Source organism: Triturus cristatus, chromosome 4_1, assembly GCF_964204655.1.
Source record: "Triturus cristatus chromosome 4_1, aTriCri1.1, whole genome shotgun sequence".
Taxonomy (NCBI): domain Eukaryota; kingdom Metazoa; phylum Chordata; class Amphibia; order Caudata; family Salamandridae; genus Triturus; species Triturus cristatus.
Window position 1 is genome coordinate 127,688,741 of NC_140585.1, and position 27,965 is coordinate 127,716,705.

A 27,965-nucleotide genomic window follows, 5' to 3' on the forward strand; every position below is an offset into this window, starting at 1 on the left:
AGTCTCATAGAATTGGCGAAGTGAAATCTATGAGATTTCATTGTGCCACTTCTACCGGTACACTGCGTCAAATCCTTATGCCTGCTTCACAGCAGGCGTAAGGAATGACACAGGCTCTCTTACATGGGACTCGCCCATGTGTAATGACACATTGCTGGAGTTGCGTCTATTTTGCGACACACTCCAGCAATGCGACATTACTGCACCACCAGATACGTTAGGATTCCTGTTGTATCTGGTTAATACTTGCGACATGGAGCGCCGTGCTGTAAACATGGCACATCCAAGGTGTCACAAGGAGGGTGAAATGAAAAATGTTGCATCGCTGTTTTCAACCAGCGATGCAACACTTTTCATAAGCGACGCTCAAAATGCTCTCGATGAAAAGCCAAGAGTGGTTGAAAGTGTATGGTAATCAGTACTCTTTTGCTTTCTAAAGCAGAGACATGCCATAGACCCCTGCAACCTGTCTCACGTAGTGAGGCCCCCAAGCCTTTAGGGGCCCCTAACCCTTCAGGGAGGTGGGGGCTTAAAGTGGCCTGGGCTGCGGAGGGGTGGGGCCATAAACCCATTGCTTTTGTGAGGCATGGTTCAAGCATTTTAGAAACTGTTAGCAGTGGTAAGGTGTGCAGAGTCCTAAAACCTGCAAAAATGAGATCAGCAAAATTAGCAGAGGGGAAGGCAAAAAGTTTAGGTGAAGACCACCCTAAGTCTGACAGGTCTAACAGTTCTTCTCAAGGGCTTGGACATATCATATAATCAATTTGCCAATGACAGTTCTATTTGAAAGTCTCTTCACTGGCTGACATCTCACTACTGGCCTCAGTTCTGGACAGACTACAATTCTGGAAAACAAAGAACCACAACTTCAATCCCCAGAAGTCAGACTTTTTACTCTTCTCATGAAAGTCGTCATCCACACCAGACAAAGACTGGCTATGTTCTATTGCTACCCCAAACAGCAACTCTACTATCTATGGCCAAATCCTTAAGTTTCACAATCGATAAAAGACTCTCTGCGTCATGTATTAAAAATGCACTTAGTAAAAGTGGTTGCAATTTACACCCCGACTTTTACCAAACTCATTGGCAGGGCCGGACTGAGAACACAAACCGGCCCTGGCAGTTGAGTCAGGCCGGCCACGGGGGGGGGAAGTCGGGTGGGGGGGGGGTCACGTATAAAACACTGTAGCTCCTTTTGTTACAGGGGGGTGATATTGCAGATATGCTGCAAAACCGGCCCCTGGTAACAAAAACGTCCCTCAGGGGTCCAAAAACCATCCCCCACCCTGGTGGCCCACCAGGCAAATGCCCCGTGCCTGCTACAGCCAGTACCGCTCTGCTCTTTGGTATTTTTAACAAACTGACCAATGTCTATGAGCATTTCTTTTGCAACAAAGATGGAAGGAATAATTGTCTTCCACAACTTCCCCGTGGGTTATACTTTATGCCTCTTATATATAGTGTGCTTTTAACCTTTTTACCTCGTGCCTTCCTATGGTCACAGACTTGTGGTCGTCAGTACATAACTGTATGACTTCACCTAATACTCTGAAATTTGCTCACAGGTCTATGATTTTGACTTACAACAAGCTTGTTAGTGTGCTCTTTTGCCCTGTACAGTCTTTCACTTTGCACAGTACTCTATCATTGTCTGTCCGTTTGAATTTGTCCAGGCCAGGCCGTGCGGAAAACCCCACACCTTGCATGACCAGAGGCCATGCACAGCAGGGTAGTTTTCCATCTAAGGGGGATTTGACACATGTTAGAATTGAAAAAGGTAGTGTCCCTTTGCTCATACTTCGTTCTGTATTAAGTTAGCATTCATGGCACCATTTTATTAGTAACCGTCATTTTGTTCTATGATCGAAGCTACGCTTGTCAGCAGAAAACTGCCTCGATGCATCTTTAGTTTGTATTCCTCCAATGCCGAGATCCGAGGCACTAATGAATGCATCCTCTATTATGGCATACCTTTACTGTTAGATAGGCTCGTTCCCACCTTCTAGAATGGCGGGCACGGGCAGAGTAACCTTGAGGTAGAGATAGCATGTACCCCGTCCCAGGACTGCAACTCATCCTTCTGTGCCTCCTTTGTTTGCTAAGCGCCTGGACGGGAATTTTCCAGTCTGGGCGTGTTCTTAGGGATTTGGAAATGTATAATATCTTGTGTTATGTTGGGGGGAGTCAGTCCCTCTGCAGTCATCTCATGAGGCTAGTCATACTGGGCTCCGCTGCAGCGCAATACTAATAAATAATTTCAGTTTAGATATTCTCTACTGTCGGACCGACTCTTCATTTGGTTTGAAAGTCTGAGAGGTGTTCGCGAGTGACCCGGGTAACCCTATTCGGGTCATTTCCTTCACACAGCACTAGTCCCTGGGCCATGCCCTGCAGCCTACCGCACGCTGCACACAGCTGAATAGACAGACATGACAAACAACATAAGTTCCCTTTCTACTTTTCAACAATGAAAACTGGTTCCAACAAGGCCTTTGGATTGTTTTGGATTTTTTAAACAGTTTTTTTTTTTATATTTAAAAACATTTTGTGAATTGAACTAAAAACAAGAATAGAGCTTTTAAAAGTTGGATTCCATTTTTCTTTTTTTAAACTACTTTTTGGAAACTTGCTCGTACGCAGTCATGAGCTGGTCGCTGGTGGGGATCTGGGGCTCGTAGTAGCAAAGCGCCTCATCACGTGGCGGTGGAAGGCACACGACCCACCACACGCATGGGCATGGAGCTCCTCATTTCAGGCATGGGCTAGGACGGAAGGGACTGCCATTCGAAGGGAGGAAACCCTGGGGTTGCGGAGGGAACCTATGGCGGACCGCTGGGAGCAGATGCTTTGTGAGTTCCGGCGTCTGGAAGGGGAGGGCCACACGGGACATACGAGGGAAGCTGGCAATGTCTGCGCGAGCGGCGGTATGCCACAGGCTGCTACACCGACGGGATAGCGTGGCCCCGCTTCTTCCGGCCCAACACTGGTCCGAGTGCAACTACATAAGGGCGGTTATGGCTGTGGAGCATACAAGTGTCCCTGGGGGGCGAGGGGTGGAGACAGAGGTGGAAGGGGGGGAGTTCAGCATGTATAACTAGTTTACGCTGACTGGTCGGCATAAGACTGCATGCACGGCTAAGAGGTTGACACAGGGTGTCTCCTGCCAATTCTTAGAGACTGCACCAGAATTGACAACGGTAGTACAGCTAGCTCCTGAGTAAGCATTCATTATGTAATTTGCTGCACAGTTTGAATGCATGTTAAACTAAGGTGGCCAAAGGCCCAGGTATTGATTAGCAATTTATACATGCTTACGAACTTCTGTATGCGATGTAAGTTACTAAAGTGTATACTCTTTAAAAATAATAAAAACAGATTTGATTAAAAAAAGAGCTGGTCGCTGGTGGTGGTACTTTGCTCCCCTGCTGACACGGATGTACTGCAGTCTGTCCAATAGAGAGCAATTCGTTGTTAGAGTCAGTCCCATCCAGGGTTAGGGCACCTGCAGTATGTGCAGGAGCAGTGTCGCCATGTTGCATGCTGGGAAGTAGAGCTCTGGATGGGGAGCCTCCTTCCTCCTCCTGCCTCTTCCTTATTGCATCAGTGAGCTGCCTGGTTCGCTTCAACAAGCCAGAGGCACCAAAGGAATACTTCTTCCCACTACGTCTGGACAACTCCCTGTTGCAGAGGCTGCAGGACACCAGCTTCGCTGACACTTTCTTTTCACCTGGAGGTAGGGTGAAGAACTCCCAGAGGATGGATTGAGAGGCGCTGCTTAGGTCTTCTTACTGCTGCTGCCTGAGTGGTGTTCCTGGTTTTGTTCTCCCGGTATCATTGTTTGTGGCTCAGTTCCCAAAACATGTCTAAAATTGGGAAAGGAACAGCAGAGACTGGACAGGTTGTGTGCGCTGAAAAGTGCCACTCCCTAATAAGAGTAAGCTATTATACATGAAACTAATGATATTACCCAATGAGATGCCGTTTCTCTATCGCAAGTACCGCGATACTGTTTTTAATGTACCACGATATACATGACACATGCAAACGGCAAACTTCCAGCAAAACCTGCAAGAAACCTTTCCTACTTAAGTCCGTGAGGAAACCTCAAGGCCTGAACTTTAAAAAACTCTGGGCCATATCAGCAAGGACCAGCGATAATTGTCGCTGGCCGTGCTTAGCGATAATTTTTCTTATCGCTGGTAGCGCATTATCATCAACGCGCTGCTCCAGGGTGATCAAAATTCCAGAGATAGCGATGTTATTGCCTTTTTACAGGGAACATCACTGGTTTTCCAGCGATGTTCCCTGCAAAAGGGCGATAACCTTGCTGATACGACCCTGTGGTTGTATCAGCATAATCCACCCCCAATGTTAGGGGTGGCTGAGTCAGGATTTTAGCAGACGTTAGTTTTTGGAGAAAACAGCAGTTTTCTCCAAAAACTAACGTCTACTAAAATGCAAGGGCATCCTTGCTGATAGCGCAAAGACGCGTTATTGCTCTCCTGACATGTAGTGTATGTCAGGAACGCCCACTTTGCATCTCATTAGAGATACAAAGGTAGGCGTAGTGTAAAAGGGTGCTAACATGCGAATACGCATGTTAGCACCCTCTTGCTGATAGGGCGTTGGTTTTATCTCCGCTTTTCTGGGTTTTAAAGCCCTTGATGATATGCCCCTCTCTTACTTCCTAGTGAACACAAGTTTGTTTTATAAGTTCTGGGTCCCTCTCAGTGGTTCTATGAGTCTCACTGCAGTACCCCAAAACCTACTGGAGGTCAACACAACAATAAAAGCAGCCATCGAGGCGCCACCCAGGAGACACCACTCAAGAGAAGCCCACACCATTTGAAAACAATCTCAAGTGATTTCCTAACCCCCATTACTGGACTGGTGTTTAGCAGAGGACATGCCTATTACATGAACTTAATTTTCTTTCAACAAATAAGGTGACCGGGGACAGATATCCCTTTTAGCACAGGCTATCCCAGATTAACTAACATTTATTCAACTCAACAATGCATGTAAATCTGTTGTGCTGTGCTAGTGAAAAAATTCATGCACAGCACCATGTGTAAAAGGCGTCTGGAGCCGATGAAGTACCACCGCACTGGCATTACTATTTCATGCAAAGGCAGGTCACTGTTTTCGAAGATCTGGCTTTGAATGAAACTGTATATATGTTTGCATTATTTCTCCCTTGCTATGCCCCCTTCAATGACATGATTGTGGGACTAGAATTCTGGGATTTCAGCACCGTATATGCGTCGACTTGAAATGCAATAAAGTTTTTGTGTGCAAAAGTTACTCAGTGCTGCCCTTTACGCGGTGCAAGTACCCGTACAAATCTGAGCCCTGTGTTTGTGAGGGGTTGTTAAAGACACAATATGCTTGATATGTTATGTTATGTTTTTTAGGTCGAACCTGGGCAGCACATGCGCTGCTCTGCGAGACGTGCTGTATTGGAGTATGTACTTAAATCCCCACCCACTCTCCGCCCACATTTGTCATTGGCTCATGTCATTGTCCTACTTAAATGCTGGCTTCTGATTTGTTATTAGGCTTGTTAGTCCCTCCTTAGTACTGCATTGTCTTCATTTGTAACCTCCAAGAGTACTGCCCCTTTTACTTTGGTTATTACACCGTACGTCTTCTTTAATCTGTAAGCACTATTTTCTTTAATGAGTTTCTCTTACTGCATGAGAGCAGGAATGTCTTTTGTGAGCAGTTGTGACCACTGCTTGTTTATTTAACTTGTAGCAAACAGGAAGCTCTTCAGGGGCCATTGGAGACAGAAAGGGGCAACTCAGCGAAACCTTCAAGCATTTGTAATGCAATAGGTCTCGTATTTGCGAGAGTTTAAGGTATTGGCATAGTAAATGAAAATGTCTTTTATTTATGTTTTAAAAACCAAAACATAAATAAAAGGCATTTACAATAAAACACACAAGATGAAGTACGGAATGTTGCACATTGGCAAAACATTCACCCCAAGTCACAGATCTTGGTTTAATCCATCGTTATTTTGCTCACCACGCCACCCCAGTTCAGACATGGCCATATGCAAATCAGTCTTGACCCTGTGCCTCATGGGAACAGTCCAGCTCGAACTGCCAAGCCTTGTCTTCCCTGGACCGGAATCAAGCATCCTCTTCAGTCAGGATAGCTTGACACCAGTGGCGTAGTGAGCACGGGACCCACGTCTGGGCATACCCTTCCCACATAGGGCGAACAGCAAAACACACAAGAGGATGGACGGAATGATGCACATTGGAAAAACATTCACCCCCAGGATGCTTGTTTCCAGTCCAGGGAGGATCTGGCTTGGCAGCTCGGGCTGGACTTTTCCCATGAGGCACAGGGTCAACACTGATTTGCATATGGCTGGGTTCAAACTGGAACAGCATGGTGAGCAAAAAAACTATGGATTTAGGTCCAGATCTCTGTACTGGGGTGAATGTATGATAATGTTCTGCATTCTGTCCATCAACTGTTGTTTTTGCATTTGTCACCCCAAGTGGGAAGGGTATGCCCAGACGTGGGTCCCGTGCTCTCCATGCCACTGGAATGAAGCTATCCTGGCTGAAGAGGGGTGAAGCCCCCAGACTGGTCCTAGGATGCTTGTTTCCAGTCCAGGGAGGACCTGGCTTGACAGTTCGGGCTAGACTGTTCCCATGAGGCACAGGGTCAAGACTGATTTGCATATGGCTGGGTTAAACTGGAACGGCATGGTGAGCAAAAAAACGATGGATTAAGGCCCAGATCTCTGTACTGGGGTGAATGTATGACATTGATCTGCATTCTGTCCATCAACTGTTGTTTTTGCAATTGTAACTTACAATGCCAAGAGCTCAAACTCGCGTAAATGCAAGACGTATTGCATTGCAGATGCTTGTTCTATAAGGCAGCTCATCAAGCGCTTGTCCTCTTGGTGTTTCAAGGTGTGATGGGTAGATGGAGAGTTGCAGTTATGGGGTAACCCAATAGACGGAATTGACATTTTGACCCTCCAACTAATTTTCACCAGTGGCACAGGGGCGGCTGGGTGCAGAACGCTGGCGGTGCCAATCTGAACCTTGCCTGGTGTTGTCCTGAAACCCCGAAGGCTGGATCTGTAAGTCATAACCTTATCTGAAAAACTGCATTCTTGTTTCCCCCATCAGTTAACATTGCACAGCGTGAAAATTGCACTAAGTGTCTACTTTTTTAAAGTGAAAAGTACTTCTTATGAAAAACATACTTACCTTTTTACGTATTTGTTGGTCTTAAGAGTTATCTTGTAAGAAGCGTATTTTTATAAAATTGGTGTTGATCTCCTTTGTGAGTCATGTGTCATTTATTAATCACTGTGTGCATAACAAATGTCTTACACTCCTCTGTGTTAAGCATAAGGGTGCTCGACCACACTAACACAAATAGGGCACTTTGGGCTTACATTGAGCCCTGTACACTTCTGGGGGAATCTCAGGACTCTTTGCACTATATAACCACGTAGTGTTATACCATATACAGAGCCAGCATCCTACATCATCCATTACACTTTTTCTATATTGACAGGAACTGCCATGATGGTGGTTCCTGCTAATGGATAGAGATATCCCCTGGGCTGTGAACATCTCTAAATTTGGTAGGCATAGTAAAGACAGTTACCTCCTCCACCACTCTGTCTGTCTTTACTCCATCTGCTAAATCCTAAGTGGCTCAGTGAGCAAAAAACAATGACCTGCAATGCTAAACGGAGGGATTATCAATAGTTACACTATTTGCAAGCGCTCCTCCCAACACCTTTTGGTTGTTTGGTTGCCAGTAGTATGCTTCGAAACCTGAGACTGGCGTAGCTTTCCAAGTCTACTAATGCCAAGGTTTCTGAATTTAAAAAAGTCGTAAATTTGCATCCATTCAAAGAGTACTCCTATGGGTGCAGATTTGATAATTGTTTGGTAAACTGGTCAATAATTGGCATATTTTTATTTAGGAAGAAGTTGCGCAACGCAGCACAGCAAGCAAAGGTGCGTTGTTGCTTCACCTGAAGAGAGCAGAGCTGAGCCATATCTTCACAGGAATGGTGCAGTTCTGCTCTGGCTCTCAGTGCGCTGCTGCACTTCAGGCTGCCTAGCGCCAACCAGTACTTAATTTGTAAAAACATAAGGGCCAGGGCTCTGTTCAGGAGGCCACTTCAGCTGGCACTATACATCGCCCCTGCCATGCTGCCAATGATAGTAACAACACCACTACTAACCATCACACTCCTACAAGTGCGACAGTTCAGGCTGTTCCGGGCCCTCAAAAACAATAAGAATGGCTTGGGCAGCAAGTAATATTAATTTGTATTGTATATTTAGGGCCACTGGAATTATGCAGCAAGAGAGGGTCAAATTATGTGGCAGGGTTGAGGAAATTATGCAGCAAGAAAAGGCAAATTATGCAGTGTAATGCGGTACATTTTTAAATAGCATTACAGAAAGGTGACCGTTCAACCTTTGCAAAAGGCTTTCCTCTGCACTGCAACACGTGTTGCTGAGTTTGTAGTAACTCTGTAACCGTTTGAGCTAGAAACCATTTTTTTTACAAAAATCTGCAGATTATGCTACAGATTATGGATTATGTGGCAAATGCTGACAATCTATAATTATGTGAAAATCACCACAGCCGCACAATCACAATCGCCACAGCCGCACAATCACATAATTCCAGTGGCCCTGTGTATATTGAATTAATAATTGGCAGTTTTTTTTTAAATTGCCATTTGCATAGTGCCAAAATCACCAATGGTCTCTAAGCACTTGTGAGAAACATAAATCAATACCAGGGCTACACATCCCGATGCTCGGTCAATCTGGTTGTAGCTTGTCCAAAAGTCTGTATAAACAAGAAAGTCTTTAGTTTCCTCCTAAAGGGGAGTAGGGTGCCTTCACTACGCAGGCCATCCGGTAGCTTGTTCCAGAGCTGAGGAATCACAACTGTAAAAGCTCGCCCCCCCCATGGTGGCTTTGTCAAACCGTGGACAGGACAACAAGCTTGCCTCAGATGATCGGAGGCATCGTCCTTGCACATAGCTCTTCAAACGTTCTTGATGTAATCGGGTGCCGTTCCAAGCAGGACTTTGTGTGCAATAAACAGATCCATAAACCAAACCCTCTGCTTGATTGGGAGCCAGTTCAGTTGTTGCAGCAATGGTGTGGCATGTGCTCTTGTAGGAAGTTTGAAAATCAGTCCTGCTGAATCGTTCATAACCACCTGAAGCCTCCCTGTATGTATAACGTGTTACTGTAGTGCAGTCGTGACACATTTAGTGCCGACACTACTGTACGCATGGTGGAGAATGACAGGATGGGTACAAGTTTCCGGAGTTGGCTCATAAGGCCCACACAATTCACCACCACAGCGGTCACCTGGTTGCTCAGCGTTAGCTTGGTGTCCAACCTAATACCTAGGCTCTTCACAACTGGCATTGGTGTCGGAGTAGTGCCTAGCTCTTGAGGCCAAGAGGAATTGGACCAGGGGTTTGCGCCCTGTGGTAATAGCTAGTACCTCCGTCTTGTCGGGATTAACTTTCAATGAGTTGGTGGTCATCCAGTTCATAGTGAACCAAAGAATATTCTGTATGTTAGACTGTGCCTGTGTAGAACTGTCGATCCGCAAGATTAGTTGTGGATCGTCAGCGTAATTGAACACCAGACATTCTAGTTTTGCCAATGCTTCCACGAGTGGCTGCAAATAGATGTTAAAAAGCAGGGGGAAAACGCAAAGCCCTGCGGACCCCACACGCCAATGCTCCTTTCCTGGACACACATTCTCCTGGTTGGACCTTTTGTGACCCATCCTTCAAAAAGGAGACTAACCACTGGTATACGGCGCCTGTGATTTCCAGCCCACGAACACGGGTCAGCAGCTGAGCATGGTTCACCGTGTGAAACGCGGCTGAAAGATCCAATAGGATCAGCGCCGATGATTTCTTCTTGTCGGCTGTGAGCCTCAGCTTGTCCAGCACCAAGAGCATCACCAGCTCTGTGCTGTTGTGGGCCCTAAAGCCCGCTTGCCGCGCATGGAGCAGCTGATGTTCCTCCAAAAAGGACGAAAGTGTTCTCAACACATGCTGCTCTACTACCTTAGCCAGAAAGGGAAGTCTGGATATGGGTCGGTAATTCTCCAGATTATTTACATCCGCCCCGGCTTTCTTCAGCAGCGGAGTCACCATGGCTTTCTTAAAGTTGAAAGGAACCTTCCCAGTTACCAGGGACAGGTTTAGCAAGGACAACATCTCTGGTCCCATCACAGGAAGGATCATTTTGAACACCCTGGGAGGACAGGGGTCCTCTGGTGAACCTGATTTCAATTTGGCCATGATGTGTGCTAGGCAGTCTAGATCTAGTGTTGAAAAGACTGAAAGATTACCACCCTGGAAGTCCGGTGGATCCACCACTAAAAGAGGGCATGGGCTTATGCAGGTGTTAGGATATCCTTCTCTTTTGCTAGGAAGAAGTCCTGTATCTTATTGCAGTCGGCCAGCTTGGCAACCGTCCTCTGTTCATTCTTTTGACTCAACTCCTTCAGCACATTAAAGGTCTCCTTCCGAGTGTCCTTGGCCTCCTTGATCTTCAACTCATAGCACTATTTCTTTGCAATGACGGATGTTTGGTGTTGTTGTTGTGGTCATCTCTGAATTAGCCAGACAGGGTCACCTTGTGGCAGACTGTTGCAAGTGTTGACAGTTAAGTGCCAGTGCCGATCACTAGAAACCAAAGCTCAAATTAAACACTGGCGCCAACGCAGGCACCTTCCACCATAGTGCAAGGGTATCTGCCTTACAGTCAGGGTAGGTTATGTGCTGAACGGGGTACCACCCTGCAACTACCCTTGGACATTTTTTTCACTCTTTGTATGTGTACAGCAGAATGCAGCACACACGCAAAGAGGAAGTAAGAAGGAGAAATACAGATATTTCTTCTCACTACGCAAGCCGCAGGGGGCGCACTATTTTGGCATAAACCTGTGTCTTTAAATTTTGTAAACATGCGTTTACTTTAAAATCCATAGTTGGATACACGAGAATTACCATGCACCACCCATGCAACGCCGACCTGGTGCAAAGTAAGGCATGGCATAGCGATGTGCTGCGTTCTGTTGCTTTTTCTAATAAAGCCATGCAAATTAACCAACTGTGTGGCTTTGTAAATACCAAAAAGGATTTTGCATTGACGCTGCATCAATAAAGTGATGCGATCCGATGCAAACTTTTTGTAAAACAGGGCCTAAATATATTTACATTCCAAATCCAGACAAAAGAACAAGTTAAAACCTCACAGTAAATCAAGGTGATATAAAAACCGACACAGACATTGACTGAGGGTCCTGAGACACAACTCTCAAGCCAAGAATGTATTTTTTGTGGGGTGTCATACCTGAAACACCCCCTCGAAGCTACTCCCCTTGCAACATTTTTGTTCTTGTGCTGCTGTGTTTAGTATTTGTGATCCCACTGTCACTCTTTCCGTTGCCCTGTGTCCCCTTGGTTTTCTTGTCCACCATTAACGTAGCTGGAATTCCTCTCTCCAAAGCCCACTTCCTCTCAGTCTGTTGATGGTCACAGCTCAAAGACAGAAATGTTTGGCAGACCTTTATATATATCTGTGAACTAACATTAGAATATATAAACAAACATTTGCAATGTAATAGATCTTGCATTTACAACAGTTTGAGCTATTGGCATGGTAAATGACAATGCCTTTTATTTAATCTTTTTTTTTTAAACAGATTAATAAAAGGCATTGCCATTACAATTCCAATAGCTTAAACTCTCGAAAATGCGCGACCTATTACATTTTAAATACGCGCTATATATTTTTTTTAAAGCATTAAGAGAGAGTAAGTCCTGCCTGCAACAACAGTCAGGACAAAGCTATTTGAGAAAATAGTGCTCGGAAGATGTAATTAAAGCCTACCAAGTAACAACACAGGTAACAGGGGGTGTCGCCATGGGAGGTAACAAAGTGAGACAAGGCGGTACTAAGGAAGGACTACTACGCCTTATAACAAATGAACAGCCACAGTTTACAGCGGACAATGACACAAGCTAGTGAAAAATATGGGCGGAGCTTCAAGTCCCTATGTTAATACAGCATGCCTCGCAGAGCAGTGCATGCGCTGCCCAGGCTCGACCTAAAAATGTCACTGCGTTCAGGCAAAATAAAGAAATGTAACTTATTTAAAGGCCCTAGATGCCCAAAATGACCTTGTGAGCTGAAGGTGCCCTGCAGGTGATGACTGTTCATCGTGGATGTAGTGCCTGGGAGGTCAGCAGGCCCTTCCTGGCAAACTATCCATTCATTTTTTATTCAAATACCATATCATAAGGTTGGCCATGGACATGACATAAATGTACCTTTTCATTTTATTGGAGGAACTTCAGCCCTGGTCCGACGTGAACAATTGCTGCAGCGCTGCTGAGCTTAAGTGGCAAAGAAGTCTGAAAGGAATATTTCTAGCAACGTCCCCTATGAAACAAGATATTGGTATTTTTTTTAATTAAAAAAGGTGGTAGAGGCCCCAGTGAGATTTGAACTCACGACCCCTGGTTTATAAGACCAGTGCTCTAACCCCTGAGCTATGGAGCCACAGTGTGCACGCGCTGCTGCAGTAGTCTATACAATGGACGAAGATCACACAGCTCTGGCACAAATACTATCATTGTTGTTCATTGGGCGGAGAGTCAATAGAAGAGAGGATTGTGAGAGTCCGGGTGAGTCAGAGAAAGAAAACAGGATCTACAGAATGTTGAACTGCAGTGTCCAGAGACTGCCCCATCTCACTGCACAGTGTGAGTCACTCACAAGAAACACCCCGCTCGGTGCTGTGCACACTGGCAGCCTGCCCCAGCTGCGGCTCTTTAATGTGCACATTGTGGAGCATGACAGGTGCAAGGCTCAGCTGGGAATAAAACAGAGTTATACAGCAATCAGAAATGAAAGCACACAGCGCTAATAATGATGGCGCAAACTAGTTATTTACACATTTTTTTTTATCTACAGGGAACCCCACCCACTAGGTGATTTCAGGAGGCACCCCGTGACCGGCTGGTAAGATTCTTACTGTTCACTGCTGGGAGGAGAACCGCTCGATAAGAGAAGCAGGTACAGACAGCAAGGTGAAGGAAGACAACGTCCACAAGAGCGTGATGCAGCCTGTGTGTGCATGTGGGACCAGAGACAGCTAGCGCCCTGGGCGACATCAAGTGTGCGCCCTCTTGCTCCCCCCCCCCCCTCTCTCCTCTCGCCAAGGGTTTTCCCTTCTATCTTTTCTAAGCGCTATATATAACAGGAGCTGCTATTAGGCAGTGCTTAATTTGTAAAACGACGTCCATTCATTGATCAACATATGAACAAATGTGTGCAATTGCCCACAATGTTTCTAAAGAGGGTGTGCTCCACCGGGCCACCATGGCACTGCCCGCTGTTTCCAGGGCTACTGCCAGGCCAGCTTGGAAGCAATGTTAGCTGGGGAGCCTACCTAAGAGGTTCGTGGGGGAAGGGGGTTCACACTGATTAAACAAGGTGACTTTTACAGCACATTTGTCACATACATGTTCAACAAAAACCCAAAGGTTCTGAAGGGGGGAGAAGGGAATATTGCAGAAGTTTAGTGCTGCTCTACGGAAGGCCTTACACTCCCCATGGAAATTGGTACCCCCCTCCCACTGCCACGAGGCTGTCACTAATCCGAATACACAGAGCATCCTTTACTCCTTCACTAAGTTTCAACCTGTCCTTTCAAGTGGATCCAGAGAATGTCATTTAAAGGGCAAAGGTGGGCATTTAACAATCTCTAGCTGTCGACAGGGACCCGCACCACTTACTTTCAGAACCAGTGCGTGCCTCTTTCTACATTTCTGTTTATTAAATTAGATTTCTGGTAGTCTATTAATCAGCAAACCCTACAGGTTTCACCAACCTTCCACACGTTGGAATCGAGATGTCTTACATTAAACAGAAACTTCTGTCTTTGGTGATGTAAAAGGGTGCGACCACTTTTAAAAGCTTGCGTTAGGACTTAAGAATAATATGTGAGAAAGCTCACTACACTGAGCAAACCCAGAGAAAACCTCTTCTTTTCTTCATCCTTCTGGAGGCGATAACATGCTTCCAAACACTTGGGGATATCTCTTTCGCCCTGTGTCTCTCTCGGCTCCTGTGTTTCTCTCTCTTTCGCCTTCTGTGTCTCTCTATCAGACAGAGTGAACTTAATTTTAGTCAACTTCTCACTAAAAAGTTAAATGTTTGAATCTGTTGGTCGTTTCTAGCAAACATGAACCAAAAAGCGTGTGTTCCTTTAATTTGGTCTTTTTCGCAGCAAAGAACTTCCGTTTAGGCAGATGCTTTGCAAAACAATATTGTAAAAAGGATATAAAAAGAATTTGAAGGGGACACCCGGATTTGAACCAGGGACCTCTTGATCTGCAGTCAAATGCTCTACCACTGAGCTATATCCCCAGCTGCTTTTTTAGTTTCACAATAAGTGATATATTTGTCTTCAGCGGCCCTGCCCTTGCTGTACCTTCAGTTATACATTCCTGTCATCTAGTCCGGTTTTTCCCCTCAGCTCTATCCTCAAGCCATTGGAGGTTTCTGGCACTGAGCTACAAACATGTCCCCCAGTTCTGCTCCTGTCCTTCACCTCTTTGGCGTGCCTGACCAATATTCACCTGTCTTGCTCATTATTTCATCACTGAGTTATATCACCGAGCTTCAAGGCGCCCCCAAATAGGATCACATTTCACCTTCTGAATGGGGACAGAAAGCCTTGTGAAATAGGATGTTTTTGTTTTTACCGCCGTGAGACGCCTAGTACGAGGATGAAATGACAAAAGAGAGGCCGGGGATTGGGTAAGGCGACACTATCATATGTCCTAAACAAGCAGTGGCATAGCCAATAGGTCTCGCTTTTGGGACCTTCTAAGTATTTAGTTATGCAGCACAATATCCTTGGTGCAACCACATCAACTGTTGCATGGCTAAACACTTATAAGGTCCCAAAGGCGATACCTATTGGCTATGCCAATGCTTGGTGTAGTGGTGTGTGTGGTTGTGTGTGTGGTTGTGTGTGGTTGTGTGTGTGTGTGTGTGTGGTTGTGTGTGTGTGTGTGTGGTTGCGTGTGTGTGTAATTGTGTGAGTGGTTGTGTGTGTGTGTGTGGTTGTGTGTGGTTGTGGTTGTGTGTGTGGTTGTGTGTGTGGTTGTGGTTGTGTGTGGTTGTGGTTGTGTGTGGGTGTGATTGTGGGTGCAGGTGTGTATGTGGATGTGTGGCTGTGTGTGGTTGTGTGTGGTTGTGTGTGTGGTTTTGTGTGTGTGTGGTTGTGTGTGTGTTTGTGTGTGTGGTTGTGTGTGTGAGTGGTTGTGTGTGGTTGTGTGTGTGGTTATGTGTGTTGTTGTGTGTGTGGTTGTGTGTGTGGTTGTGGTTGTGTTTGTGGTTGTCTGTGGTTGTGGTTGTGTGTGGCTGTGTGTGTGGTTGTGTGTGTGTGTGGTTGTGGTTGTGTGTTGTGTGGTTGTGGGTGTGGTTGTGAGTGGTTGTGTGCGTGTGTGTAGTTGTGGGTATGGTTGTGGATGTGGTTGTGTGTGTGTGGTTGTTTGTGTGGTTGTGTGGGTTTGGTTGTGGTTATGTGTGTGGTTGTGTGTGTTTGTGTGTGTGGTTGTTGTGTGTGGTTGTTTGTGTGGTTGTGTGTGGTTGTGTGTGGTGTTGTGTGTGTGGTTGTGGTTGTGTGTGGGGTTGTGTGGCTGTGTGTGGTGGTGTGTGTGTGGCTGTGTGTGTGTGGTTGTGTGTGTGGTTGTGGGTGTGTGTGGTTGTGCATGTTGTTGTGTGTGTGGTTGTGTGAGGTTGTGGTTGTGTGTGTGTGTGTGGTTGTGTGTGGTTGTGTATGAGGTTGTGTGTGTGGTTGTGTGAGTGGTTGTATGTGTGGTTGCGTGGTTGTTGTGTGTGTGGTTGTGTGTGTGGTTGTGTGTGGTTGTGTGTGTGTGGTTGTGTGCGTGTGTGGCTGTGTGTGTGGTTGTGGGTGTGTGTGGTTGTGCATGTGGTTGTGTGTGTGGTTTTGTCTGTGGTTGTGTGTGTGGTTGTGTGTGTGGTTGTGTGTGTGTGGTTGTGTGTGTGTGTGGTTGTGTGTGTGTGTGGTTGTATTTGTGGTTGTATGTGGTTGTGTGTGTGTGATTGTGGTTGTGTGGTTGTGTGTGTGGTTGTGTGTGTGGTTGTGTGTGTGTGGTTGTGTGTGGTTGGGTGTGGTTGTGTGTGTGGGTGGTTGTGTGTGTGGTTGTGGGTGTGGGTGGTTGTAGTTGTGCATGTGGTTGTGTGTGTGGTTGTGTGTGTGGTTTTGTGTGTGGTTATGGTTGTTTGTGTGTGGTTGTGTGTGTGGTTGTGTGTGTGGTTGTGTGTGGTTGGGAGTGTGTGGTTGTGTGTGTGGTTGTGTGGTTGTTGTGTGGGTGTGGTTGTGGGTATGGTTGTGTGTGTGTGTGGTTGTGTGTGTGTCGTTGTGTATGTGTGTGGTTGTGTGTGTGTGTGTGTAGTTGTGTGTGTGTGTGGTTGTGTGTGTGTAGTTGTATGTGTGGTTGTGTGTGTGGTGTTGTGTGTGTGTTTGTGTGTGTGTGTGGTTGTGTGTGTGGTTGTGTGTGTGCGGTTGTGTGTGGTTGTTGGAGCCGGCCTCGTGGCGTGGTCCTGTTCCCCCTCGCCAAGCCACACGAGGTCCCCTGCACCTCGGGGCTCCTCCATTTTGGATTGTACGTGACTCTGCGCACCAGCCTACGTGACCCCGCTCAACCCGGCCTCGGCCCCAGCAAGCCCCGACATCAAGGCACCAACAACTGGCCAGGGGGTACCACGTGAACACTTCCCCACTCCCGGCGGAGGGCAGTATCGATGGGACCCCCAACCGTACTCCCACACCTAGGTGCGATCGCCCTACAGCTCTCCTGGGCCTGGCGCCTCTACTGCGGAGCATCTGGCCGCTCCCGACCCGGCCTCTCCGCCCCCCCGGGCGCAAGGGTCCGGACATCAAAGGGCTCCAGACCTATATATGGGACGACCCTGCAACAGGACAGCAGTTGTATCCTGGAGTCAAGAGCCCTGCTGATCGGATCGCGGCTGACCCTACGGAGAAAGACTCATCCTGGAACCACGCTCTGAGCCCTGCTGACTACGTCGCGGCTCCACTGTGCTTAAAGACCTTCACGAACCTTTGGGGCCCTGCTGACGCTGTCGCGGCCCGACCTTGTTGAACTTGCCATCAGAGCCCTGCTGACCTCGTCGCGGCTCGACCGAAGCGGACCTACCACCGGAGCCCTGCTGACTGTGTCGCGGCTTGACCCAAGCGGAACTACCACCCGAGCCCTGCAGACACCGTCGCGGCTCTCCACGTCCGAGCTGCTTTGAGACCAGCACCTGCCGCTCCGATCCCCGGAGCCACCTTCGGCCTAACGCAAGGCTGGTACTAAGACTGTCCCGCTACCCTGTCCCTACAAAGACATTGAGACTCTTTCTGGATCTCTCGATCCCCCTGTAAATATTTCGAATGTGCTACTATTGATAAAGTACCTAGATAAGCAACTGATACGGAGTCCTGTGTGGTGGTGTTACGGGGCCTAGTACGATCATAGGAGAAGGACCTCTCCTAGGAGGCTTCTCAGCGGCGCTCGGCTATACCTTTGCGGTAGGAAGGTGCCCCGGAGTGGGCCCCCTGACCCCCCGGTGGTCCTCCCTCCAACATTTGGTGGCCAGCGACGGGATCCGAGCCAGACGCAATCGTACAGGCAAGTAACGCACCCGCTGCCTAACCAGACGGAAAAAGAAAGAGAACCATGAGCAGCCAAGAAACAACCGTGGCCGCAACTTTCCAGCAAGAAAGGTTGGAAGAGTACACCCACAAAGAATTGAAACAATTCTGCAAGGACAAAGGGATCCCAACCACAGGATTGGGCACCAAGGAAGAAATGCAGAAAGCCCTGAAAGCCTGGGCAGAATCCGAGGCCACTCCACCCCAAGGCGAAGGGACCTCGGCCCGGGACGAAAACCTGCCGCCGACCATGACCCCGGCAGATGGGGGACGAAGCATCCCGGAAGCCGGCCTATCCCACGAAGAAATGCGAGAACGGGAGAGGGTCCGGACACACGAATTGGAACTCGCACGACTCCGGCTGGACGGTGAACTCCTGCTGGCGGAGAAAAAGTTGGCCTTGGAGCAACTACGGCTGCAGGAGGAAATCGAAGAAAAGAAACGGCATCGAGAACTAGAAGAGAAACGGCTAACCCTCGAGCACGAGAGGGGCCTCAAGGAACTCGAACTGAAATCCAAAACGGGGGAGACCAGCACCCCCGGATCCCGGGACGCTCTGCCACTGACCGAGCCAAAGGTTCATATCCCCAAGGATGTCGTCAAGGAGTACTATAAAAACGATGACATCCAGCAATGGTTCCGAGCATACGAGGTAGCCATGACCTCCCATCGGGTACCCCGGAAGGATTGGGGTGCCGGCCTATGGGGGAAGTTCCTCAGCGAGGGCCGGGATACCCTGCTGCAACTCCCCGACGCGGTGATTACCTCGTACGACCACATGAAAGAGGCCCTACTCACCCGCTACGGACTACCAGCCGAAATGTACCGGCAGCGCTTCCGGGACTGCAAGAAGCTCCCCGGTACCACATGGGTCGAATACGTGGACTTCTACAGCAGAGCCTTTGAAGGGTGGATAAGAGGGAGCAAGGTCACCTCGTACAACGAACTGTTCGACCTTATTGTCTGGGAGCACCTCGCCAACAACTGCTTTGTCGAACTAAGGCAACACCTCCTTGACAGCAAACTGACCGAGCCCCGGAAGCTCGCCGCCGAAGCCGACCAATGGGTCAACACCCGGGTCCCCCAGAACCCCGTGGGGGACTACCAACGGAGTACCACGGGACCCATCGCAGTCGAGAATTCCAGGCCGGGCCGCCCCGAAGCCCGCCACGAGGCCAAGCCGCCAACCACACGTCCCCGACCCTGGTCCGTAGGGGGAGCCCCATCGCCAGGCCTGGACCCCGACCAACAGTGACCTGCTTCGGCTGCCAACAGACCGGCCACTATGCGAGCGACCCGACCTGCCCCGTGAACCGACGAAACGGGACCGCTGGGCCCCCTCCCTGACAAATAGCCGCCGCTGCCCTGGGGGAAGGAGAAGAAGAGGAGGAAAACCGCGACGTCAGGTCCCCCGAGTGGGAACCGGCTGCCATGTCACTCGTATGCCTGGGCACCCGAGAAATGGTGCCCCGAGCCCCCATCCCGAGCAACACCCAGAAGTACCAGCAGTGGGTCACCATCAATGGGCAACGGGCGAAGCCCTCCGTGACACTGGGGCCAGTGTGACCGCTGTCCGCTGCCACCTGGTGACCCCCGAACAGATCCTGCCGCATGTCCTATGCCCTGTCCGGACCGCGGACAACGCCGAAAGCATGTGCCGGATGGCCCGGATCCCCTTCGAGTGGGGAGGAGTGTCAGGCACCCTGAAAGAAACTGTCCGCGACGACGCTCCAGTGGACTGCCTCCTGGGGAACGACCTGGAGAGCTCCCCCTGGGCCCAGGTGGAGCGCCAAGAGCATCTGGGGATGCTAGGGCGCCCGAATGGGCCTGCGCCACCACCCGGTCCATGACCGCCCAACCAGCTGCTGCAGCGGCCCCGTCGAGCCTGCGGGTCCAGAACTGCCACCCTCCTCCGGCACGGAGGAGCCTGACGATGAGGCTGGGCCATCCTAACTTTCCCCCGACGAGGCCGCCTCCCTCAGCGAGATCCCCGAGCTGGCCCAGTGGCGCCACGACGGGGGCCCCACCCGCGAACAGTTCCAACAAGAACAGAAGGCCTGCCCGTCCCTCGAGGGGGCCCGACAGCAAGCGGCCGCCCAGGCCACGGGGGACCCCACGGGAACCCACTGGATCTATTGGGACAATGACTTGTTATATAGCGAACAGAAAGTCGCCGAACTAGGAGCCGGCCGTGTGTTGGTGGTTCCCCTCCGATTCTGAGAGTTCCTCCTGAACCTGGCGCATGACGTGCCCCTCGCCGGACACCTCGGGCGAGACAAGACCTACAGCCGCTTGGTGACCCATTTTTATTGGCCCCGAATGCGGAGAGACGTGGACCACCACTGCCGGTCCTGCCAGACCTGCCAAGCCAGCGGGAAGACTGGGGGTCGAGTCAAGGCCCCCCTCCAACCATTTCCAGCCGTCCACACCCCGTTCGAACGGGTAGGGATCGACATCGTGGGGCCCCTCGACCCCCGAACCGCCCTGGGCCACCGCTTCATCCTGGTACTGGTCGACCACGCCACCCGATACCCAGAGGCCATCCCCCTCCGAACTGTGACAGCTCCAGTGGTGGGCCGGGCCCTGATGAGCATCTTCTCCAGGGTGGGGTTCCCCCGAGAAGTGGTGAGCGACAGGGGTACGAACTTCATCTCGAAATACATGAGATCCCTCTGGCAACAATGTGGGGTCACCTACAAGTTCACCACCTCTTACCACCCCCAGGGGAACGGACTGGTCGAGCGGTTCAACAGAACCTTGAAAGGAATAATCAAGGGCCTGGAAGAGCCCCTGAGGAGGAGATGGGACGTCCTGCTGCCATGCCTCCTGTTCGCCTATCGAGAGGTTCCACAGAAATCCCTGGGCTTCAGCCCCTTCGAACTGTTGTATGGGCACCCCGTCCGAGGGCCCCTCAGCCTGGTCAAGGAGGGCTGGGAGGCGAGCGTCCAAGATGCCCCCCCCGACGTCTACAGGTACCCCTTGACCCTGCGGAACCAGACTCGGAAGTTCCGGGCCCTGGCAAAAGCCAACCTCGAAGCCAGCCAAAAAGACATGCAACGCTGGTATGACGAAAATGCCTCGACCATCGAGTTCGAGCCGGGCCAGCAAGTCTGGGTCATGTCGCCCGTGGACCCCTGCGCCCTTCAGGACAAATGGACCGGGCCCTTCAAGGTGGTCGAGAAGAAGAGCCCCGTCACCTACTTGGTCGACATGGAGTCCCCAAGGAACCCCCTCCGGGCCCTACACGCCAACCGGCTCAAGCCCCACTTTGCCCGAACCGAACTAAGCCTGCTGCTGGCTACCGACGATGGGGGCGAAAGCGACTCTGAGCCCCTACCCGACCCCCTGGGTTCCTCGGACCAAGACGGCTCCATGGAGGGCATCAAACTCTCCACCACCCTGACCCCAGAACAGCGCCATGACTGCCGGCAGCTGCTGCAACCCTTCGCTGCCCTCTTCTCTCTCACGCCCGGGGTGACCCCCTGGTGCGTCCACGACGTGGATACCGGGGACAGCCCCCCTGTGCGACACCGCGCCTACAGAGTGACCGACCGGGTCCGAGCCTGCATACAAACGGAGGTCTCCAAGATGCTCGCCCTCGGAGTCATCGAGCCATCCAACAGCCCGTGCGCCAGCCCTGTGGTCTTGGTGCCGAAGGCCGCCGCCCCCGGCACCCCCCCGGAACTCAGATTTTGTGTGGACTACAGGGGCCTAAACGCAGTCACCAAGACCGATGCCCACCCCCTGCCACGGGCATACGAGCTGATCGACCGCTTAGGGGCCGCCCGCTACCTAAGCACTTTTGATCTCACCGCTGGGTACTGGCAGATCAGGCTCACCCCCGGCGCCCAGGAACGATCCGCCTTCTCCACCCCCGATGGGCACTACCACTTTCGGGTGATGCCCTCGGTATGAAGAACGCCCCAGCGACCTTCCAGAGACTGGTGAACAAGGTCCTGGCCGGACTAGAAGTCTTCAGCGCGGCCCACTTAGACGACATTGCAGTCTTCAGCAACCACTGGGCCGCGCACCTAGGACACCTCAGAGAAGTCCTGGCCACTCTCCAAAGGGCCGGGCTCACGATTAAGGCCAGCAAGTGCCAGATCGGTCAAGGATCGGTGACCTATCTGGGCCATCAGGTGGGGAGTGGCCAGGTGGCGCCCCTCCAGTTGAAGGTCGATGCCATCCAGGCGTGGGAGCCCCCCGCCACCCAAACAGCTGTCCGGGCCTTCTTAGGCCTCATAGGCTACTACCGGCGATTTATCAAAGACTATGGCAGTATTGTGGGCCCCCTCACGGAGCTCACTTCCAAAAAGCAGCCCAAGACGGTGCACTGGACACCCCGCTGTCAGACCGCTTTTGAAACCCTCAAGGCGGCAATGTGCGCTGCCCCTGTACTACAGGCCCCTGACTACGGCAAGGAATTCGTGGTTCAGACAGATGCCTCGGAGTACGGGGGTGGGGCGGTCCTCTCCCAGATGGACACTGAGGGCCTCGACAGACCTGTGGCCTTCATCAGCCGCCGACTGCTGCCCCGAGAACAGAGGTGGAGCACCATCGAGCGGGAGGCCTTCGCCGTGGTATGGGCTCACAAAAAGCTCCGGCCCTACCTTTTCGGCACCCACTTCCGAGTCCAGACTGACCACCGGCCCCTGCGGTGGCTAATGCAGATGCGGGGCGAGAACCCCAAATTGTTGCGATGGTCCATCTCGCTGCAAGGGATGGACTTCACCGTAGAGCACCGGCCCGGCAACGACCACGCCAATGCCGACGGCCTATCCAGATTCTTCTGCCTCGGCGAGGAGAACCCCCAAGGAGATGGGTGACTCTCCCTGCCTTCAGCTGGGGGGGACGCTTGTTGGAGCCGGCCTCGTGGCGTGGTCCTGTTCCCCCTCGCCAAGCTGCACGAGGTCCCCTGCACCTCGGGGCTCCTCCATTTTGGATTGTACGTGACTCTGCGCACCAGCCTACGTGACCCCGCTCAACCCGGCCTCGGCCCCAGCAAGCCCCGACATCAAGGCACCAACAACTGGCCGGGGGGTACCACGTGAACACTTCCCCACTCCCGGCGGAGGGCAGTATCGATGGGGCCCCCAACCGTCCTCCCACACCTAGGTGCGATCGCCCCACAGCTCTCCTGGGCCTGGCGCCTCTCCTGCTGAGCGTCTGGCCGCTCTCGACCCGGCCTCTCCGCCCCCCCGGGCGCAAGGGTCCGGACATCAAAGGGCTCCAGACCTATATCTGGGGCGACCCTGCAACAGGACAGCAGTTGTATCCCGGAGTCAAGAGCCCTGCTGATCGGATCGCGGCTGACCCTACGGAGAAAGACTCATCCTGGAACCACGCTCTGAGCCCTGCTGACTACGTCGCGGCTCCACTGTGCTTAAAGACCTTCACGAACCTTTGGGGCCCTGCTGACGCTGTCGCGGCCCGACCTTGTTGAACTTGCCATCAGAGCCCTGCTGACCTCGTCGCGGCTCGACCGAAGCGGACCTACCACCGGAGCCCTGCTGACTGTGTCGCGGCTCGACCCAAGCGGAACTACCACCCGAGCCCTGCAGACACCGTCGCGGCTCTCCGCGTCCGAGCTGCTTTGAGACCAGCACCTGCCGCTCCGATCCCCGGAGCCACCTTCGGCCTAACGCAAGGTCTGGCGCAGAGCTTCCCCGTACCAGGCTGGTACTAAGACTGTCCCACTACCCTGTCCCTACAAAGACATTGAGACTCTTTCTGGATCTCTCGATCCCCCTGTAAATATTTCGAATGTGCTACTATTGATAAAGTACCTAGATAAGCAACTGATACGGAGTCCTGTGTGGTGGTGTTACGGGGCCTAGTACGATCATAGGAGAAGGACCTCTCCTAGGAGGCTTCTCAGCGGCGCTCGGCTATACCTTTGCGGTAGGAAGGTGCCCCGGAGTGGGCCCCCTGATCCCCCGGTGGTCCTCCCTCCAACAGTGGTTGTGTGTGTATGGTTGTGTGTGTGCTTGTGTGTGGTTGTGTATGTGGTTGTGTGTGTGGTTGTGGTTGTGTGTGTGGTTGTAGTTGTGTGTGGGTTCTGTTGTGGGTGTGGGTATGGGTGTGGTTGTGGATGTGTGGTTGTGGGTGTGGTTGTGTGTGTGTGTTGTTGTGTGTGGTTGTGTGTGTGGTTGTGTGTGGTTGTGTGTGTGGTTGTGTGTGTGGTTGTGTGTGTGGTTGTGTGTGGTTGTGGTTTTGTGTGGTTGTGTGTGTGGTTGTGTGTGTGTGTGGTTGCGGTTGTGTGTTGTGTGGTTGTGGGTGTGGTTGTGAGTGGTTGTGTGCGTGTGTGTAGTTGTAGGTGTGGTTGTGGATGTGGTTGTGTGTGGTTGTTTGTGTGGTTGTGGTTATGTGTGTGGTTGTGTGTGTTTGTGTGAGTGGTTGTTTTGTGTGGTTGTGTGTGTGGTTGTCTGTGGTTGTTTTGTGTGGTTGTGTGTGTGGTTGTCTGTGGTTGTGTGTGGTTGTGTGGGGTTTGTGTGTGTGGTTGTGTGTGTGTGGTTGTGTGTGTGTGGTTGTGTGTGTGTGGTTGTGTGTGTGGTTGTGTGTGTGTGGTTGTGTGTGTGGTTGTGGGTGTGTGTGGTTGTGTGTGTGGTTGTGTATGTGGTTGTGTGTGTGGTTGTGTGGGGTTGTGGTTGTGTGTGTGTGTGGTTGTGTTTGTGGTTGTGTATGAGGTTGTGTGTGTGTGGTTGTGTGTGAATGGTTGTGTGTGTGGTTGTGTGTGGTTGTGTGTGTGGTTGTGGGTGTGTGTGGTTGTGCATGTGGTTGTGTGTGTGGTTGTGGTTGTGTGTGTGGTTTTGTCTGTGGTTGTGTGTGTGGTTGTGTGTGTGTGTGTGTGGTTGTATTTGTGGTTGTATGTGGTTGTGTGTGTGTGGTTGTGTGTGTGTGTGATTGTGGTTTTGTGGTTGTGTGTGTGGTTGTGTGTGTGGTTGTGTGTCAGTGGTTGTGTGTGGTTGGGTGTGGTTGTGTGTGTAGGTGGTTTTGTGTGTGTGGTTGTGTGTGTGGTTATGGTTGTTTGTGTGTGTGGTTGTGTGTGTGTTTGTGTGTGGGGTTGTGTGTGTGGTTGTTTGTGGTAGTGCGTGTGTGGTTGTGTGTGTGGTTGTGTGGTTGTTGTGTGGGTGTGGTTGTGGGTATGGTTGTGTGTGTGTGGTTGTGTGTGTGTGGTTGTTTGCATGTGTGTGGTTGTGTGTGTGTGTGTAGTTGTGTGTGTGTGTGGTTGTGTGTGTAGTTGTATGTGTGGTTGTGTGTGTGTGGTTGTGTGTGTGTGTGTGGTTGTGGTTGTGTGTGTGGTTTTGTGTGTGGTTGTGTGTGTGGTTGTGTGTGTGTGGTTGTGTGTGGTTGTGTGTGTGTATGGTTGTGTGTATGGTTGTGGTTGTGTGTGTGTGTGTGTGTGATTGTGTGTGTGCTTGTGTGTGCTTGTGTGTATGGTTGTGTGTGTGGTTGTGGTTGTGTGTGTGGTTGTAGTTGTGTGTGGGTTCGGTTGTGGGTGTGGGTACGGGTGTGGTTGTGGGTGTGTGTGTGGATGTGTGGTTGTGGGTGTGGTTGTGTGTGGTTGTGAGTGTGGTTGTGTGTGTGTGGCTGTGAATGTGTGTGTGATTTTGTGTGTGTGTGGTTGTGTGTGTGTGGTTGTGTGTGTGTGTGTGTGTGTGTGGTTGTGTGTGTGTGTGTGTGTGTGTGTGGTTGTGTGTGTGTGTGGTTGTGTGTGTGGTTGTGTGTGTGTGGTTGTGTGTGTGTGGTTGTATGTGTGGTTGTGTGTGTGTGGTTGTGTGTGTGTGTGGTTGTGTGTGTGTGGTTGTGTGTGTGTGTGGTTGTGTGTGTGGTTGTGTGTGTGGTTGTGGTTGTATGTGTGTACTTTCAAGTAGATCCAGAGAATGTAATTTAAACGGTAAAGATGGGCATTTAACAATCTCTTGCAGGGACCCTCACCACATACTTTCAGAACCAGTGCGTGCCTCTTTCTAAATTTCTGTTGATTAAATTAGATTTCTAGTAGTCTATTAATCAGCAAACCCTACAGTTTTGGAATCGAGAAGTCTTACATCACGGGTACTCTTAGTATGGCCCGCGGGCCGCCAGCGGCCCGGCAAGCCTTCCTTGGCAGCCCGCGGACCTTGCAGGCAACATACCTCTGTGTTTTTTATATCGCTGGTTGCAGCAGCACGGAGCTTTGGGGGCCGGGCGATTCTTTTAAAAACCATTCACTTTTTAATAAGGCTTTGTTCTATTTCACCTCTTCTTAGCGCCCCTGCATCTCCACTCTGATTGAGTGGAGATGCAGGGGCGCTTTTGAGTGGAGATGCAGGGGCGCTAAGAAGAGGTGAAATTTAACAAAGCCTCATTAACAAGTGAATGGTCTTTAAAAGACCTGTGAAGTACTTGGGTGCGGCGGCTGTGTGTGTTCCAGGGAAGCTCTCTCAGCGCGGGGTGAGGTGACAAGGACAACAGGGTGAGGTGAGGTGGGGAGGCAGCAGCTAGTGAGAAAAGCAGGTGAGTTTACAGCGGAAGGAAGACAGAGTGCGACAGAGGGAGGGACAGAGAGAGGGAGAGGGAGAGGGGGAAGACAGAGAGCGGGAGACAGAGAGACAGAGAGAGAGGGAGAGAGGGAGACAGACAAGGAGACAGAGGGAGAGGAAGGGAGAGGGAGGGAGACAGAGGGAGAGGGGGGAGACAGAAGGAGAAAAGAGGGAGAGGGAGGGAGGGAGACACAGAGAGAGGGAGACAGACAGAGAGAAAGAGAGAGACAGAGAGAGAGGGAGGGAGACAGAGAGGGACAGAGACAGAGAGAAAGGGAGACAAACTGATTGAGAGAGAGAGAGAGATAGAGAGAGGGAGGGAGATGGGGAGAGGGAGTGAGACAGAGAGAGAGGGAGACACAGAGTGAGGGAGACGGAGACAGAGGAAGGGAGACAGGGAGGGAGACAGAGGGAAGGAGACAGAGAGAAAGGGAGAGAGAGAGAGAGAGAGGGAGGGAGACAGGGAGAGGGAAGGAGAGAGAGGGAGAGGGAGGGAGACAGAGAGAGGGAGGGAGACAGAGAGAGAGGGAGACAGAGAGAGAGGGAGACAAACAGAGTGAGTGAGACAGAGGGAGACGGAGGGAGGGAGGGAAACAGAGAGGGAGACAGAGGGAGGGAGACAGAGGGAGGCAGACAGAGGGAGGGAGACAAGTGGGAGGGAGACAAGAGGGAGGGAGACATACAGAGGGAGGGAGAAGGAGGGAGGGAGGGACTGAGACAGAGAGAGGGAGACAGAGAAAGGGAGGGAGACAGAGAAAGGGAGGGAGACACATAGTGAGTGAGACAGAGGGAGACAGAGACAGAGGGAGGGAGACAGGGAGAGAGGGAGACAGAGAGAGAGAGGGAGGGAGGGAGAGAGAGAGAAAGGGAGACAGAGTGAGGGATACAGAGGGAGAGAGAGATAGATAAATAGATAGATAGATAGATAGATAGATAGATAGATAGATAGATAGATAGATAGATAGATAGAGTTATAGAAAGAGAGAGTGATAGAAGGAGGGAGACAGATAGATAGATAGATAGATAGATAGATAGATAGATAGATAGATAGATAGATAGATAGATAGATAGATAGATAGATAGATAGATAGAGATGTTTGAATGCCGGGTCTGGTGGCTCAGTGGACAAAGGCGTCCGCTGCAGGGGCCTGTGTTCCACCTCATGGTCACAGGTTTTTTTTTGCTCTAGCCCCGCCCCCTCCCCCACTGCCCCCGCCACCACCGGTGTGGCCCTCGGCCACAAACCACACTGTAAATTTGGCCCCCGAGAGAAAGTTTGTGAGTACCCATGTCTTACATTAAACATAAACGTCTGTCTTTGGTGATGTAAAAGGGTGCGACCACTTTTAAAAGCTTGCGTTAGGACTTAAGAATAATATGTGAGAAAGCTCACTACACTGAGCAAACCCAGAGAAAACCTCTTCTTTTCTTCATCCTTCCGGAGGCGATAACATGCTTCCAAACACTTGGGGATATCTCTTTCGCCCTGTGTCTCTCTCGGCTCTTGTGTTTCTCTCTCTTTTGCCTTCTGTGTCTCTCTATCAGACAAAGTGAACTTAATTTTAGTCAACTTCTCACTAAAAAGTTAAATGTTTGAATCTGTTGGTCGTTTCTAGGAAACATGAACCAAAA

General features: G+C 50.7%; 2 non-coding genes across 2 annotated transcripts; both read right to left on the reverse strand.

The window, feature by feature from the left end:
* Positions 1-12,541: 12,541 nt before the first annotated feature.
* On the reverse strand, positions 12,542-12,614 carry TRNAI-UAU (transfer RNA isoleucine (anticodon UAU)). Its single transcript has one exon. It is a non-coding gene; the product is annotated as a tRNA-Ile (tRNA).
* Positions 12,615-14,414: 1,800 nt separating this feature from the next.
* TRNAC-GCA (transfer RNA cysteine (anticodon GCA)) lies at positions 14,415-14,486 on the reverse strand. Its single transcript has one exon. It is a non-coding gene; the product is annotated as a tRNA-Cys (tRNA).
* Between the last annotated feature and the right edge of the window lie 13,479 nt (positions 14,487-27,965).